This window comes from Bos grunniens, chromosome 4 (genome assembly GCF_055505025.1).
Source record: "Bos grunniens cultivar Pamir isolate PY7600 chromosome 4, Bosgru_T2T1.0, whole genome shotgun sequence".
NCBI classification, from domain to species: Eukaryota; Metazoa; Chordata; class Mammalia; order Artiodactyla; family Bovidae; genus Bos; species Bos grunniens.
The window spans coordinates 37,164,329-37,180,299 of NC_141168.1; positions in this window are offsets into that span (position 1 = coordinate 37,164,329).

The following is a 15,971-nucleotide window of genomic DNA, read 5'->3' on the forward strand; positions in this document are numbered from 1 at the left end:
TGACGTACTCCTTTTCCTATTTGGAACCAGTCTGTTGTTCCATGTCCAGTTCTAACTGTTGCTTCCTGACCTGCATATAGGTTTCTCAAGAGGCAGGTCAGGTGGTCTGGTATTCCCATCTCTTTCAGAATTTTCCACAGTCTATTGTGATCCACACAGTCAAAGGCTTTGGCATAGTCAATAAAGCAGACATAGATGTTTTTCTGGAACTCTCTTGCTTTTTCCATGATCCAGCAGATGTTAGCAATTTGATCTCTGGTTCCTCTGCCTTTTCTAAGACCAGCTTGAACATCAGGAAGTTCACGGTTCACGTATTAATACAACTCAATTATGTAGGTTATTTTTGGCTTCACTTTTTGTCTAAGAAAATCGAGGAACAGAGTAAAATCACTTGCCCAATGGCATACACTTATTGAATAGCTGAGCTTAGTGTTGAAAGGCCAAGGAATATACACTTGGCTATTAATCTTCATTCTTAATGAAGAGTTCAGTTCAGTCACTCAGTCCTGTCCAACTCTTTGTGATTCCATGAATTGCAGCACACCAGGCCTCCCTGTCCATTGCCAACTCCCAGAGTCCACCCAAACCCATGTCCATTGAGTAGGTGATGCCATCCAATCATCTCATCCTCTGGCATCCCCTTCTTCTCCTGCCCGTCAATCTTTCCCAGCATCAGGGTCTTTTCAAATGAGTCAGCAGACTATATAATTTTATAAGTACTGGAGATAAAATTTAATTTTATACAGGAAATGTTTCATTACAGGGGGATAATACATAATTCTGCTATCCCTCCCCCCATTTATCTCTTTCTGTTTTTTTTTAATATTTTATATAATGAGTACTGCTTAGTTACAATCAAGAAAACAAACATATATACAAAGGTAGCTATACAAGTTTCCCATATATCTGAGGAGCAGGAAATCTCCTTCTCCTTTCAGGCTGGGCATTTGCAGTAAGGCAGGTGTGCTTTATATTCTCATCTCCAGAACTCATCTCCAGCGATTAGCAACCAGCGTGCTCCTTGCCAGGTTCAAAACCTAGGGATGAAGAAGAAGTAAGAGGATAGGATAGCTCTTAGCTGCTAGTTTCACTCCTTTGAGCCTTACATATATTTTAAGTGGCCTCCCTGGATGTGCCTGTTAGGTGAGAGAAGCCAATTATTTATCAGTGTTCTTCATATGTTTTTTGTTGAGCCTTATCTTCAGTGCTTCTTTGGGGTGGGCAGAAGCACCTTACTTTGGGTACCTTTGTTGGCTCCTTTCACAGTCACTGACCATCAAGTATGTGACTTTCAAGACTTTCTACTGAGGCCCCTGTCGCCCTCACATGACCCTTTTGAACAATTATCAATATCAAAGTTGTAGAAAACAAAGAGATTTATTGGGGATCTTAGAACTGCAATTTAGGAGACAGATTTAGGTCAAACTATGAGTAGTCCAAGGAAGAGAATAAGTTTAGGAGCTTATGAAGTCAAAAGCCAGGGGGTGCAGGTTGGATTCTTGGTCAGGGAGCTAAGATCCATATGCCTCAGGGCCAAAAAAAAAAAAAAAAAAGAAAGAAATAAAACAGAAGCAATATTGTAACAAATTCAATAAACACTTTAAAAATAGCCCACATTAAAAAAAAAAAAAAAAACTTAAAAAAGACGTAAGGGACAATGTTGTTAAATTTGTCTGGCAGAAATATGATTGATTCTAACCAAGAAGGAAAATACCTGTCCTTAAGGGATAAATGTTGTCAAAAATTATTTTAGAATAAGGTTTGGTAAATATGTTGAGTTTCTGAAACACTGGCAGGTGTTCTGGATGACTACCTTAAGACAATATGGTCAAACATCAGATTCCATTGGCATAAACTATGCATAAGTCACACTTCCTCAATAACCTTCCTCAATAATTTTAGCTCTCTTAGCAACATCGACTCCATTTTGACTGTTCTTTCACACCCTATAGAACAGGACATTTGTCTAAACCCACATGGATTTTTCTCTCTTGTTCACATCTGATCAGCAGGAAGCCTTCACCTATCCCTTGTCTCAGTGGATTTTAGGCAAACAGACTGATTTCAGTTATGAGTAAATATATATCTAAAATAATAGTAATAATTTTCCCTAATGCCAAAAGAGAGAGAAACCCTCCCTCTTTTTCTTTCAGAATATTTATTTAGAAAACTGTACTTTCTTTTTCTGTCCCTTAGAGATCTGTGTAAATTATTTTTAAAGGCTAAGTAAACCAGACTTTATTTTTTGGGCTCCAAAATCACTGCAGATGGTGACTGCAGCCGTGAAATTAAAAGACGCTTACTCCTTGGAAGGAAAGTTATGACCAACCTAGATAGCATATTCAAAAGCAGAGACATTACTTTGCCAACAAAGGTCCGGCTCGTCAAGGCTATGGTTTTTCCAGTGGTCATGTATGGATGTGAGAGTTGGACTGTGAAGAAGGCTGAGTGCCAAAGAACTGATGCTTTTGAACTGTGGTATTGGAGAAGACTCTTGAGAGTCCCTTGGACTGCAAGAGGATCCAACCAGTCCATCCTAAAGGAAGTCAGTCCTGGGTGTTCATTGGAAGGACTGATGTTGAAGCTGAAACTTCAATACTTTGGCCACCTGATGCAAAGAGCTGACTCATTGGAAAAGACCTTGATTCTGGGAAAGATTGAGGGCAGCAGGAGAAGGGGATGACAGAGGATGAGATGGCTGGATGGCATCACCAATTCTATGGACGTGAGTCTGAGTGAACTCTGGGAGTTAGTGATGGACAGGGAGGCCTGGCCTGCTGCAATTCATGGGGTCGCAAAGAATCGGATATGACTGAGCGACTGAACTGAACTGAACCGAATTGATCAAGCTACCAACGATATTTTTCAGAGAACTAGAACAAAAAATTTCACAATTTGTATGGAAATGCAAAAAACCTCAAATAGCCAAAGCAATCTTGAGAAAGAAGAATGGAACAGAAGGAATCAACCTGCCTGACTTCAGTCTCTACTACAAAGCCACAGTCATCAAGACAGTATGGTACTGGCACAAAGACAGAAATATAGACCAATGGAACAAAATAGAAAACCAAGAGATAAACCCACGCAACTATGGACACCTTATCTTTGACAAAGGAGGCAAGAATATACAATGGAGAAAAGACAACCTCTTTAACAAGTGGTGCTGGGAAAACTGGTCAACCACTTGTGAAAGAATGAAACTAGAACACTTTCTAACACTATACACACACAAAAAAAACCCAAAATGGATTAAAGATCTAAACGTAGACCAGAAACTATTAAACTCCTAGAGGAAAGGCAAAACACTCTCCAACATAAACCACAGCAGGATCCTCTATGACCCACCTCCTAGAATATTGGAAATAAAAGCAAAAATAAACAAATGGGACCTAATTAAACTTAAAAACTTTTGCACAACAAAGGAAACTATAATCAAGGTGAAAAGACAGCCTTCAGAATGGGAGAAAATAATAGCAAACAAAGCAACGGACAAAGAATTAATCTCAAAAATATGCAAGGAACTCCTGCAGCTCAATGCCAGAAAAATAAACGACCCAATCAAAAAGTAGGCCAAAGAACTAAACAGACATTTCTCCAAAGAAGACATACAGATGGCTAAAAAACATATGAAAAGATGTTCAACATCACTCATTATCAGAGAAATGCAAATCAAAACCACAATGAGGTACTATATAATGCCAGTCATAATGGTTGCCATCCAAAAGTGGAGAGGGTGTGGAGAAAAGGGAACCCTCTTACACTGTTGGTGGGAATGAAAACTAGTACAGCCACTATGGAGAACAGTGTGGAGATTAAAAAACTGGAAATAAAATTGCCATATGACCCAGCAATCCCACTGCTGGGCATACACACCAAGGAAACCAGAATTGAAAGAGACACGTGTTACCCCAGTGTTCATCGCAGCACTGTTTATAATAGCCAGAACATGGAAGCAACCTAGATGTCCATCATTAGACAAATGGATAAGAAAGCTGTGGTACATATATACAATGGAATATTACTCAGTCATTAAAAAGAATCCATTTGAATCAGTTCTAATGAGGTGGATGAAACTGGAGCCTATTATACAGAGTGAAGTAAGCCAGAGAGTAAAACACCAATACAGTATACTAACGCATATATATGGAATTTAGAAAGATGGTAATGATAACCCTAAAGAGACACAAATGTATAGAACAATCTTTTGGACTCTGTGGGAGAGGGCGAGGGTGGGATGATATGGGAGAATGGCATTGAATCATGTAAATTATCATGTGTGAAATGAATCACCAGTCCAGGTTCGATGCATGATACAGGGTTCTCGGGGCTGGTGCACTGGGATGACCCTGAAGGGGTGGGATGGGGGTTCAGGATGGGGAACACATGTACACCCATGGCAGATTCATGTCAATATATGGCAAAACCAATACAATATAGTAAAGGAAAATAAGTAAATGGAAAAAAAAATATTTTCTAGGCCAGTAGAAGAGATAACATGTTTGTGTGTAGAAGGGATTCGCAAAGATACAGTACACAAGAAAACCACAGTTCAGTTTTATTTATTTTCTAATAAGAGAAATTTACCATATTCTGTTGTTCTCAGTGTGACTTGGAAGTTTCCATGATTCTGTAGTTGTTTTTGTTTTTGGTTGTTTTTTTTTTTTTTTAATAGAACATATCTTAGGAAGTATACTAGCTATTTAGAGCTTAACAGCTGTCTGATCCAATGGTTCCCAAATCTGGTGCTTCCTGAAACAGAGTTTCTCTGGGAGGAGGATTCAAGGACATGCACTGTTTAACAAGCTCTGCAGTGGACCTTTGCAACAGTTCTATTGCTGGAATGTGGCAACTGCTGCTTCTTAAATATGAGAAAACTGAGTTTCTGTGGTATATAGTGGTTTCTAAAATGCTCACTGTTTAGATGTTTGACTGGAACTAAAATCCACCCAGGTTAGTGCTTTTCTCCACATCAGTGCTTTCCTCAAAACCCTTATACTGTATTATTTACTGATTACCTTGCCTTATATTTTAAAACAGACTGCCTGGCAATTTCACCTAAAAATATTTCCATACTTCCACATTTTCAATCTTCTTTCAATTCTGTCTGCAAGATCCGCCCTTCTTTATTGCTAAGACTCCTCTCCAACTGATTTTTTATGGCTTGCACTGGCTCTTTTTTCTTCCAAGATCAATGTGTTGTTCCATTTGCTTTCTAAGATCAATATTTTTCAGATGTTCCACCAGCATGTGCTCTTTGTAAATACTTCCTTAAACTAGTTATATTACTCACACTTCATTGTTAGAAACTGCTCTTCTATATTGAACTGGTTAGGGTAGAAAAGAAAATGATCTTTAACATTGGATAAAATATATATAAAACTTATCTTACTTGCCTTATTTATATTAAAACTCATTCTTCCTAGGGAATTAAACATCATTAAGATACAATCACCAACAACCAAAAATATTTAGGAGGTGTACTATGAAGTCTCATGTTTGTTAAAAATCACTGTGTGTGTGTGTGTGTGTGTGTGTGGAGAGAAACTTATTTCACTCTATTTGAAATTTCCATTTATTAAAATAATAGATAAAGAGTAAAATAGAGTAAAGATTTAAGTTATTAATACTTTAGTGATGCCAGGATAATGCACAATGTGGTATCTTAAATTTATCAACAGAGATCAATAAAGTGCTCTGTCTTATGTCTTAATTTTAAAATAGTGAGTGAAAGGTGGTGATGATCTAGAGATAAGAGTAAAATCATCTGTTGAATCATAAAAAAAAAAAAAAAAACAAGAGAATTCCACAAGAACATCTACTTCTGCTTTATTGACTACACCAAAGCCTTTGACTGTGTGGATCACAACAAACTGTGGAAAATTCTTAAAGAGATGGAAATTCCACACCACCTTAAGTGGCCCCCTGAGAAATCTGTAAGCAGGTCAAGAAGCAACAGTTAGAACTGGACATGGAACAACAGACTGGTTCCAAATTGTGAAAGGAATACATCAAGTCTGTATATTTTCACCCTGCTTATTTAACTTATATACAGCATACATCATGTGAAATCTGGGCTGGATGAAGCACAAGCTGGAATATAGATTGCCAGTAGAAATATCAATAACCTCAGATATGCAGATGACACCATGCTTATGGCAGAGAGTGAAGAAGAACTGAAGAGAATCTTGATGAAAGTGAAAAAGGAGAGTGAAAATGCTAGCTTAAAACTCAACATTCAAAAAACTAAGATCATGGCATCCAGTCCCATCACTTCATGGCAAATAGACTGGGAAACAATGGAAACAGGGAGAGAATCTATTTTCTTGGGCTCCAAATCACTGCAGGTGGTGACCACAACCATGAAATTAAAAGATGCTTGATCCTTGGAAGAAAAGCTATGACCAACCTAGACGGCATATTAAAAATCAGAGATATTACTTTACCAATAAATGTCCATCTAGTCAAAGCTATGGTTTTTCTAGTAGTCATGTATGGATGTGAGAGTTGGACCATAAGGAAAGCTGAGCACTGAAGAAATGATCCTTTTGAACTGTGGTGTTGGAGAAGACTCTTGAGAGTTCCTTGGACTACAAGGAGATCAAACCAGTCAATCTGAAAGGAGATCAGTCCTGAATATTCATTGGAAGGACTGATGCTGAAGCTGAAACTCCAATACTTTGGTCAAGTGATGTGAAGTCCTGACTCATTGGACAAAAACTTAATGCTGGGCAAGTTTGAAGGCAGGTGGAGAAGGGGACGACAGAGAATGAGATGGTTGGATGGCATCATTGACTGACTCAATGGACATGAGCTTGAGCAAGCTCCGGGAGTTGGTGATGGACAGGGAAGCCTGGCATACTGCAGTCCATGGGGTCGCAAAGAGCTGGACAGGACTGAGCGACTGAACTGAACGGATATATATATAATTTATTTATTAAATAATAAACCATATTCTATAACCCTTCAGCCTGATATTTTTGAAAATTGGAATTTCTTTATTTGTATGTGTTTATAAGGAGAAGGCAATGGCACCCCACTCCAGTACTCTTGCCTGGAAACTCCCATGGATAGAGGAGCCTGGTAGGCTGCAGTCCATGGGGTCGTGAAGAGTCAGACATGACTGAGCGACTTCACTTTCACTTTTCACTTTTCACTTTCATGCATTGGAGAAGGAAATGGCAACCCACTCTAGCATTCTTGCCTGGAGAATCCCAAGGACGGAGGAGCCTTGTAGGCTGCTGTCCATGGCGTCGGACAGAGTCGGACAAGACTAAAGCGACTTAGCAGCAGCAGCAGCATGCATTTATAATGGCAGATGATTTGAAAGAAACAGATATTGTTTGAATATTGACTGTTATTTACTACCAGTTTAGCTATTATTTAGGATGGGTGGTAAAAAGTAAACATTTGTTTTACAGAATTATTGTTGGATTAATGGGTTATTCATATGAAGTAATGAGGAAGTTGCAGCCACACATTAGGTGCCAAATAAAATATTATTGTTCATAAATGACTGTTTTCACAAAGTTGGAGTGTTTTTGTTAAGTCACTAAGTTGTGCCCAATTATTTGCGACCCCATGGACTAGAGCAAACCAGCCTTCCTGGTCCTTTCACTGTCTTCCAGAATTTGTTCACACTCACGTCCATTGAGTCAGTGATGCCATACAACCATCTCATCCTCCGTTGCCCCCTTCTCCTTTTGCCTTCAGTCTGTCCCAGCATGAGGGTCTTTTCTAGTAAGTCAGCCTTTTGCATCAGGTGGCCAAAGTATTGGAGCTTCAGCTTCAACATCAGTCCTTCCAATGAATATTCAGGGTTAATTTCCTTTAGGATTCACTGGTTTGATCTCCTTGCTCTCCAATGGACTCTCAAGAGTTTTCTCTAACACCACAATTTGAAAACATCAATTCTTCGGCACTCAGTTTTCTTTATGAGCCAGCTCTCACATTCATGCATGTTGGAGTAATCTCCCATTATGTCAAAATGTTAACATTTTTAAAACATTTTATTGAAAGTCTTTCTACAAAAACTGCATAGTTTCTGCCACTTTTAAGTGTGTAACAGAATGGAAATGTTATTTTTAAATGGGATACAAAAGATATAGGGTTCCCTAAAAGTTTTCTCAGAGACCATGAATGGAAGAACAAGGGCGTGATTGCATGTGAGACATTCTTCAACCCAGTAGAAGTTGTTATGGCTGCTCATATATGAGGGTTCCTTCTAAGGTTTTCTGAGAATATTTGTTTCTGTTGCTCAAAGAAGCACAAAAATTCAAATAAATATTGATATACTATTTCCCTGCAACTTTTTTTGAAACACTTTATACCTACAGAAAAGTTGAAAGAATTGTAAAATAAACACCCATATATCTTCATCTAGGTTTTTTTATTTTGATAGTCACTCAGTTGAGTCCGACTCTTGCAACCTATGGACTGTAGCTCGCCAGGATCCTCTGTCCATGGAATTCTCCAGGCAAGAATACTGGAGTGGGTAGCTATTCCCTTCTCCAGGGGATCTTCCCGGACTCAGGGACTAAACGTTTAAAATTAATCAGTGATTAACATTTTGTCACATATTCTTTATATTTCAGTCTGCCTCTGTCTCTCTTGCTTCTGTCTCTGTAGATAAATACATATGTAAAAGAGATCCTCTCTCTTTCTGAACTGTTGTGACAATTTCCCCTTAAATATTTCACCAATTGTCTCCCAAGAACAATAGAATTCCATTATTCTACATAAGCCTAAGCCCAGTATAATAGTCACATTTAAGAAAATTAATATTGATAGCATATTGGAATCTGTATCTATAATGTCTGTATGCAAAATTTTCTCATATCCATTAAAGATTTAAAGGAAAATTCAGAATACAGTATTTAGCTGTCATATCTCTTTAGTTTATTTTAAACTGAAACCATTCCTGAGCCATTTTTTGGCTGTTTTTCATATTACATTCATGTCTTTTTAAGAATTCAGGCCAGTCATTTTACAGAATGAGTCTCAAATCAGAACTGTTTAACTGCTTCCTTCTGATTAGATTGAGTTTTTTCAAATGATGGCAAAACTGCTACTAATGTCAATTTTATCCCATTATCGTTAATGATAAGTTTAATCACTTGGTTAAGGTGGTATCCACCAAATTTCTTCATTATAAAGCCCTCTTTGCCAATCTATTTAACATGTATTCTGTGAGAGGATACTCTGAGACTTTGTGAATATCCTATTCTCAGTATAATTTAGCCAATGATTTCAATATCCATCTGCCATTCCTTTTATATTAATTAGCTATCCATCTTCCATAAAAATTTTTCCCTTCTTGCCTCATAGTTTAATTTATTTTTAACAAATTATCCATGTGGACTAATGTACTCATTTTAATTCATTATATTAAAATCCATTATTTTCATAATTCATTTTCATGTTAAAATTGTCCCATCCTGAGCCAATGAAAGTTCTTCAAGCTGCCACCTTTGTTTTATAAAGGTTTCCTTACTTTCTGAAGTGAGTTGCCTACCAAACTTAGGACATAAAAGTAGAATTTAGGCTTACTTTTTCTCTTCTGTCCCCACCTTGGAATCCACCTTTCCCTCCAAGGACCTGGGTTCACTTTACCTGAGAATGATTTTTGGAAGCCAAGATTCAGGGCTATGAACACCTCTAGGCACTCTCAGCAGATATTAATTAGTGTATACACACACATATATATATGGTATTTTTTTTATCTAGCTAGTAAGCTAAATATGAGTGCACACTGATATCTTGGATGCTAATCAATACCACACATTTTATTCTAGCATATTTTCTTGCTTTCCTGTAACTTTCCTGACAGTAAGAAATCTTATTTCCAACATTTACTATCCATTTAGATATTTGTTCAGCCCTGCTGCTGCTAAGTCACTTCAGTTGTGTCCGACTCTGTGCGACCCCATAAACAGCAGCCCACTAGGCTCCTCTGTCCCTGGGATTCTCCAGGCAAGAACACTGGAGTGGGTTGCCATTTCCTTCTCCAATGCATGAAAGTGAAAAGTGAAAGTAAAGTCACTTAGTCGTGTCCGACTCTTAGCGACCCCATGGACTGCAGCCTACCAGGCTCCTCCATCCATGGGATTTTCCAGGCAAGAGTACTGGAGTGGGGTGCCATTGCCTTCTTCTTGTTCAGCCCTAGTATACTTTAAAGAAGTTCATAACTGTTAACTCCTACCTCCATGAGAAGCAAATTTTCCCACTAGTGTACACTATGTGCTATATCTTTAGTTTTAATACTTAAAGTTTTTAGTCAAAACACCATTTTACAAAGTTAATTAGGTCAACTCCCTTTGATCCCAACTTTTGTGCAGTTATTTTATACATTTGTAAAGTAGTCATATTTATTTGTCAAGGTTTGCATTTCATTCAGGGATCCCTTGACATGTGATTGATTTGTTATTGTCATTCTAGTTTGTATAAATTAAAGTTCATTCTTTTGTAATATACAGTTCAATGGGTTTTGACAAATGTATAATGTTCACTACAACAGTATCATACAAATTATTTCATTTATCCTAAAATTCCCTTGTTCGTTCACTTGGTTGTTGACAACCACCCTATTCCTCCAGTCTCTGGCAACTACTGATATTTTCTGTCCTTATATAGATGTTCTTTAGAAACATCATATGAGTGGAATCATAATATGCAGCCTTTTAATCAAGCTTCTTTCTCTTAGTAAAATACCTTTAAGGTTCATCTATATGCTGCATGAATCAATGGCCCATTCTTTATTATAGTTGAATAGTATTCCATTGTGTGGATGTACTACAGCTGTTTATTCATTTCCCTGTTGAAACTATTGAAGGACATCTTAATTACTTTCTCTTGTTTTAGTTTTTTATTTTCTATTTATATATAAAGCTGAAACAAACATTTATATATAAAGCACACAGGCTTTCATGTAATTATAATTTACCATTTACATGTGTAAACAACTAGGAGTATGATTATGTAATTCTTGGGTCATGTACCGAGTTTATATTTAACTTTAGAAGGAAATGGAAACACACTCCAGTATTCTTACCTAGGAAATACCATGGACAGAGGAGCCTGGTGGGCTGCAGTCCATGGGGCTGCAAAGAGTCGAACAGGACTAAGCAACTAACACTTTCACTTTCACTTTAGAAGAAACTGCAAAACTATCTCCCTAAGTAGAAGACAGCAATGAATGCGAGTACTTGTTGTTCTCCTATTGATTCTTGCAGGTATATTTTGTATCCTGTACATTACCAAATTATTTCTTGTTTGTATATATGAGCTAGTCATGAAGTTTTAGGTATATGATCATATCACTTGCAAATATAACTCAATTCACCCTCTTTCCAGTTATTATGCCTTTTACTGATTTCACTTTAAGTATAGCAGCTAATATCTCTCAAAAATGTTCAATAGCAATGTTGTTGTTTTTGTTTAGTTGCTCAGTTGTGTCCAACTCTTTGTGACCCCATGGACTGCAGCACACCAGGCTTCACCATCTCCCAGAGCTTGCTCAAACCAGTGTCCATTGAGTCAGTGATGCCATCCAACCATCTCACCCTCTGTAATTCCCCTTCTTCAAATTTCATTTGCTTTCTTTTCTTTAGAAATTTTCATAATTTTTCCATGGATATTTTTAGTGAGACTACTCTATCAATTTTTGCTGCTTTCATTTTCTGATTTAATTATCAATTTTATGTTGTTTTCACAGAATTTGTTTAAAAGTTTTTCTTTATCTTATATCTGGAATATAATATTGAAATTATTTGATCTTTTAAGTTTAATAGAATTTTCCTATGAGATTATCTGTGTATACCATATTTTTGTTGTTATTTTTTTCTCTTTCTTATAAGATAGTTATTTAATAGTTTTAAAGATTTTTATGATTTACATTCCCTATGCTTCTTTAAGAAATTTCTGGAAACTCCCATCAAATATAATTAATTTAAAAGTTTATTTTTCCTAATCCATCTGAATTCTAGATTTCTCTGATCTTTTCTAGGCAGTCTCAAGAGGATCATTCACCATGTCTGAATTGCTATTAGCTGTGGCCTTCATTTTTAGCCATAAATTATTCACTCTTTACTATTTGTGTAGGTATTTATTTTAACCAATTTCAAACTCCCTTTAATTTAATTGCTCATCATTTCTATTACTAAAGAGAATAGCATTCTTCCAACGCATGCAAAAAAAAAAAAGTTGTTCATTAAAGAAAATAGCTACATAGTTCTACATTTTTCTCTTATGAACCTTCCTTTCTTGGCTGTGCTAACTGTGCTTGCATTCTGTCTTCTGCCTGATATAAACTGAGGAGTTCTTTAAATTAATGTTGATGGAAAGGTCTTTTCCTGGTCAGAGCCTTTAAGTTTATTTAAAAATCCATTTCATAGCAGCATGACATTCCTGTATCTGTTTATGCTACAAAAACTCAAAACAAATAAATATGTTCTTTAACTATGCTGTTTGTTTAAAAGTATTTAACACTGTTAATAATATGTCATCTTTTGTCCTTTTAAAAACTTCCCCAAATTCACTCCAAGTTAATCTTGTTACTTACTGTGCCTCTATGTTACAATCACTGAAGAGTTCCAGCTCAGTACACAGTGTTTACATTTGATGACTGAGGGTCCCAGTTTTCACACCTTGCCATACATAAGACTGAACTGAAGAGTGAATTTCAGAAAAGAGCAAGTTAGACTAGGCTAATGTATGGATGCTTCACCTTGAGGAATACTCTGGTTTTATCAAATTTACTTCCATAAGTCACATAATTTCCTGATTTCAAAACATTTACAGCCAGAGTCTTGGTAAAAGAAGAAATGTTAGGAAAGTGTTTAGAATAGAAATGGTTTCATACTTAGGCAATTACAGAGCTTCTTCTAAGGGATGCTACTACTTCATTCACCTCTTCTATGCCATAAATTTTATTCAAAACATCTAAAACAAGCATTTTATATTGTAGTTCTATTATCTTGAATATATTGTTAGGATAGAAAAAGATTTTAAGATCAATTTTATCCCTTCTATATACTAGTCTCTTCTACTCTACTGGGACATCTCAGGTGGCACTAGTGGTAAAGAACCTGCCTGCCAATGCAGGAAACAATGCAGATTTGATCCCTGGATCAGAAAGATTCCCTGGAGTAGAAAATGGCAACTGGCTCCAGTATTCTTGCTTGGAAAATTCCATGGACAAGGAGCCTGCGGGCCACAGTTCATGGGGTCACAAAGAGTCAGACTGGGCTGAGCCACCAAGCACATCTACCCTACTACAAGCACAAATTAGAATAACTTAGCCCTACCACCTGGGAATCCCTGGTGGCTCAGTAGTAAAGAGTCCACCTGCAGTGTAGGAGATACGGGTTTGATCCCTGGGTTGGGAAGATCCCCTGAAGGAGGAAATGGCAACTCACTATAGGATTCTTGCCTGGGAAATCCCATGGACAGAGGATTCTGGTAGGCTACAGTCCATGGGGTCACAAGAGTCAGTCAAGACATAGACTAACCCACTACCACCTACATCCTACATGATTAACATCTTTGCCAGTATTGAATAATGGTAACCTATGGAAAGATACTTCCAGGTTGTTTTACTTTCTTTTAATTTTTATCTTTAAGAGCAATTTCATGGCATTGTCCTCTTGCTGGAAGGATTAAGAAACAAATAATATATGTAAGGAATTCCATATATATATTTATACACACACAAGCAAAAATATATCATGATAAGAGGACAGACTATCCCCTTTGGCTTTCTTCCTAGTCAAGCATTAGATAACAAATAGAAATAGAAAGTTAGGGGAAATGTTCAGTTATTTTTATATGTTCATGGAGAAATAGATAAAATTAAGTCATTGCTTTAAAAGCAAGATCATTATATCAAATGTATTTCTTGCAGCTTTTAAGATCCTTTAATGTCACTAAAGTTATTCCTAAAATCTATGGCATATAGATGACTAGTTGTCTTCATTTCTATTATGTGGAATGGCAAATAGCAAATTAAGAGACAGAACACTTGGACTTAAGTGCTTTTAGCATCCAGCTTGTTGTCCTGAAATTACTGTGCTTTTTGGAAATGATTTCCTCCTATATATAACCTGTTTGTGCTAAATTATGAGTTGGTGAACTACTCCCCATGGGTCAAACCATACTTCTGCCCAATTTTGTATATAAAGTTTTATTGGAACACAGTAATGCCCATCTGTTTAGGTATTATCTGTCTACTTTCCTGCTTTGTAAAAGATATTGCATTGCCTGCAAAACCTCAAATATTTACTATCTAGGCTTTTATAGAAAAAATTGCTAACACTTGTGCTGTGTGATTATACTTTGGTTCCCTTGTAGAGTAGTTTCTCTTCCTCTGTCTCTCTTATTTTTACTTCCTGGTTTAAATACTATTTGTGGAAAAATATTATCAAATAAGGGTCAGGCTCAGAAAAGCCTTCTATACATCCATTGCCTGTTACATGTGAAAGTGAACAACGGATTCAATTATCTTTTTCTACGTCCTCAGCTTCAAAAGAGTGGTAATAATGAATTGGTAGATAGATACATAGGTAGATTTATGCACATGGATCCTCAACATGATTTATAAATTTTTATCAATCACTATGTGTTTCAGTGAATTGGTATTCCTAGGCTTTGTCAGTACAGAGGCTCGTGTGATACACATGGCATCAGTGCTAGCACCCCTGGAGGCTGGATTCTATCCCAGATAAAGAAGAGCAGAGGCTGGGCTTTGTAATACCAGACCTATGCAGTTTAGGGAGCACTCCCTGCTTTTAGAGCTCCCCAAGTGGTACAGTGGTAAAGAATCATCCTGCCAGTGCAGGAGACACTAGATATTTGGGTTTGAGCCCTGGGTCAGGAAGGTCCCATACATTAGGAAACAGCAACTCACTCCAATATTTTGCCTGGAAAATTCCATGGATATAGAACCTGGTGGGCTACAGTCCATGGGGTTGCAAAGAGTCGGACATGACTGACAGACTGAGCATGCACGCACGCACACACACACACACACACACACACAGACATCTAATTCTTCAGTAACTCACCCAAGTCCAGCAGATTAGTTCTATCCCATTTTTACCTATTTTTTCACCAGACCGAGCTCATTTTTATTCTTTAGTATTCTGTATAATTGCTCCACTAGTTATCCATAGCGGATCCATGATATGTGGCAATTTATCTTCCATACAGAAACTCAAATATTTTATAGAAATAAAAATGTATACAAATAAGAAAGGAAAAGTAGAACAGGAAAAGATTAGCTGTGGAGGGGAAATGTAAAAACACATGGAAGAACAAGCATGGGTGAAAGAATGACTGAGACAGAAGCTACAATCTGGTGAACAAACGGTAGGCTACAGTTAGCAACTGAGAGATGCAGAGTGAAAAGTCATTAGTGGAACAATTGCTAAAATCTGAATAATTAGTAGTATTATAGTAGGTCATTCAATTAATAGTATTATACTAATGTTAATTTCTTAGTTTTGCTAAATATACTGTGTTATGTAAGATGTTAATGTGAAGGGAAACAATGAACAATTTTTGTACCACTTGTATTAGCGTGGAATTATTTCAAACTAAAATGTTTAAAAGGTGTATATTCTTCATATTAACAGCTCATCTACTAGTAGAGAGAGACAGAAAAATTGGCAATAAATCACAACAAAAAATAATATGCCAAAATGCTCTGAAAGTGTTTTTTCTCAAGGTACCATGGAAACACAAGATAGTTTTTGATAACCCAAACAACAGTTTGAGAAATGGAAATGGATAGATATAAGGCAGTTCTTCCTGGAGATGTTACTAAATTTCCCTGTTAATGGGTGAGTGTAAGATACCCATGCAAAGAAAAGGATAAAGAATTCTAGGCCAGTGTAACACCATGTTTAATGACATAAAAACATGAACAAACATGACACTTTGGGGGATATTTGATAAGAATAAGAATGATTTTTTTAGAA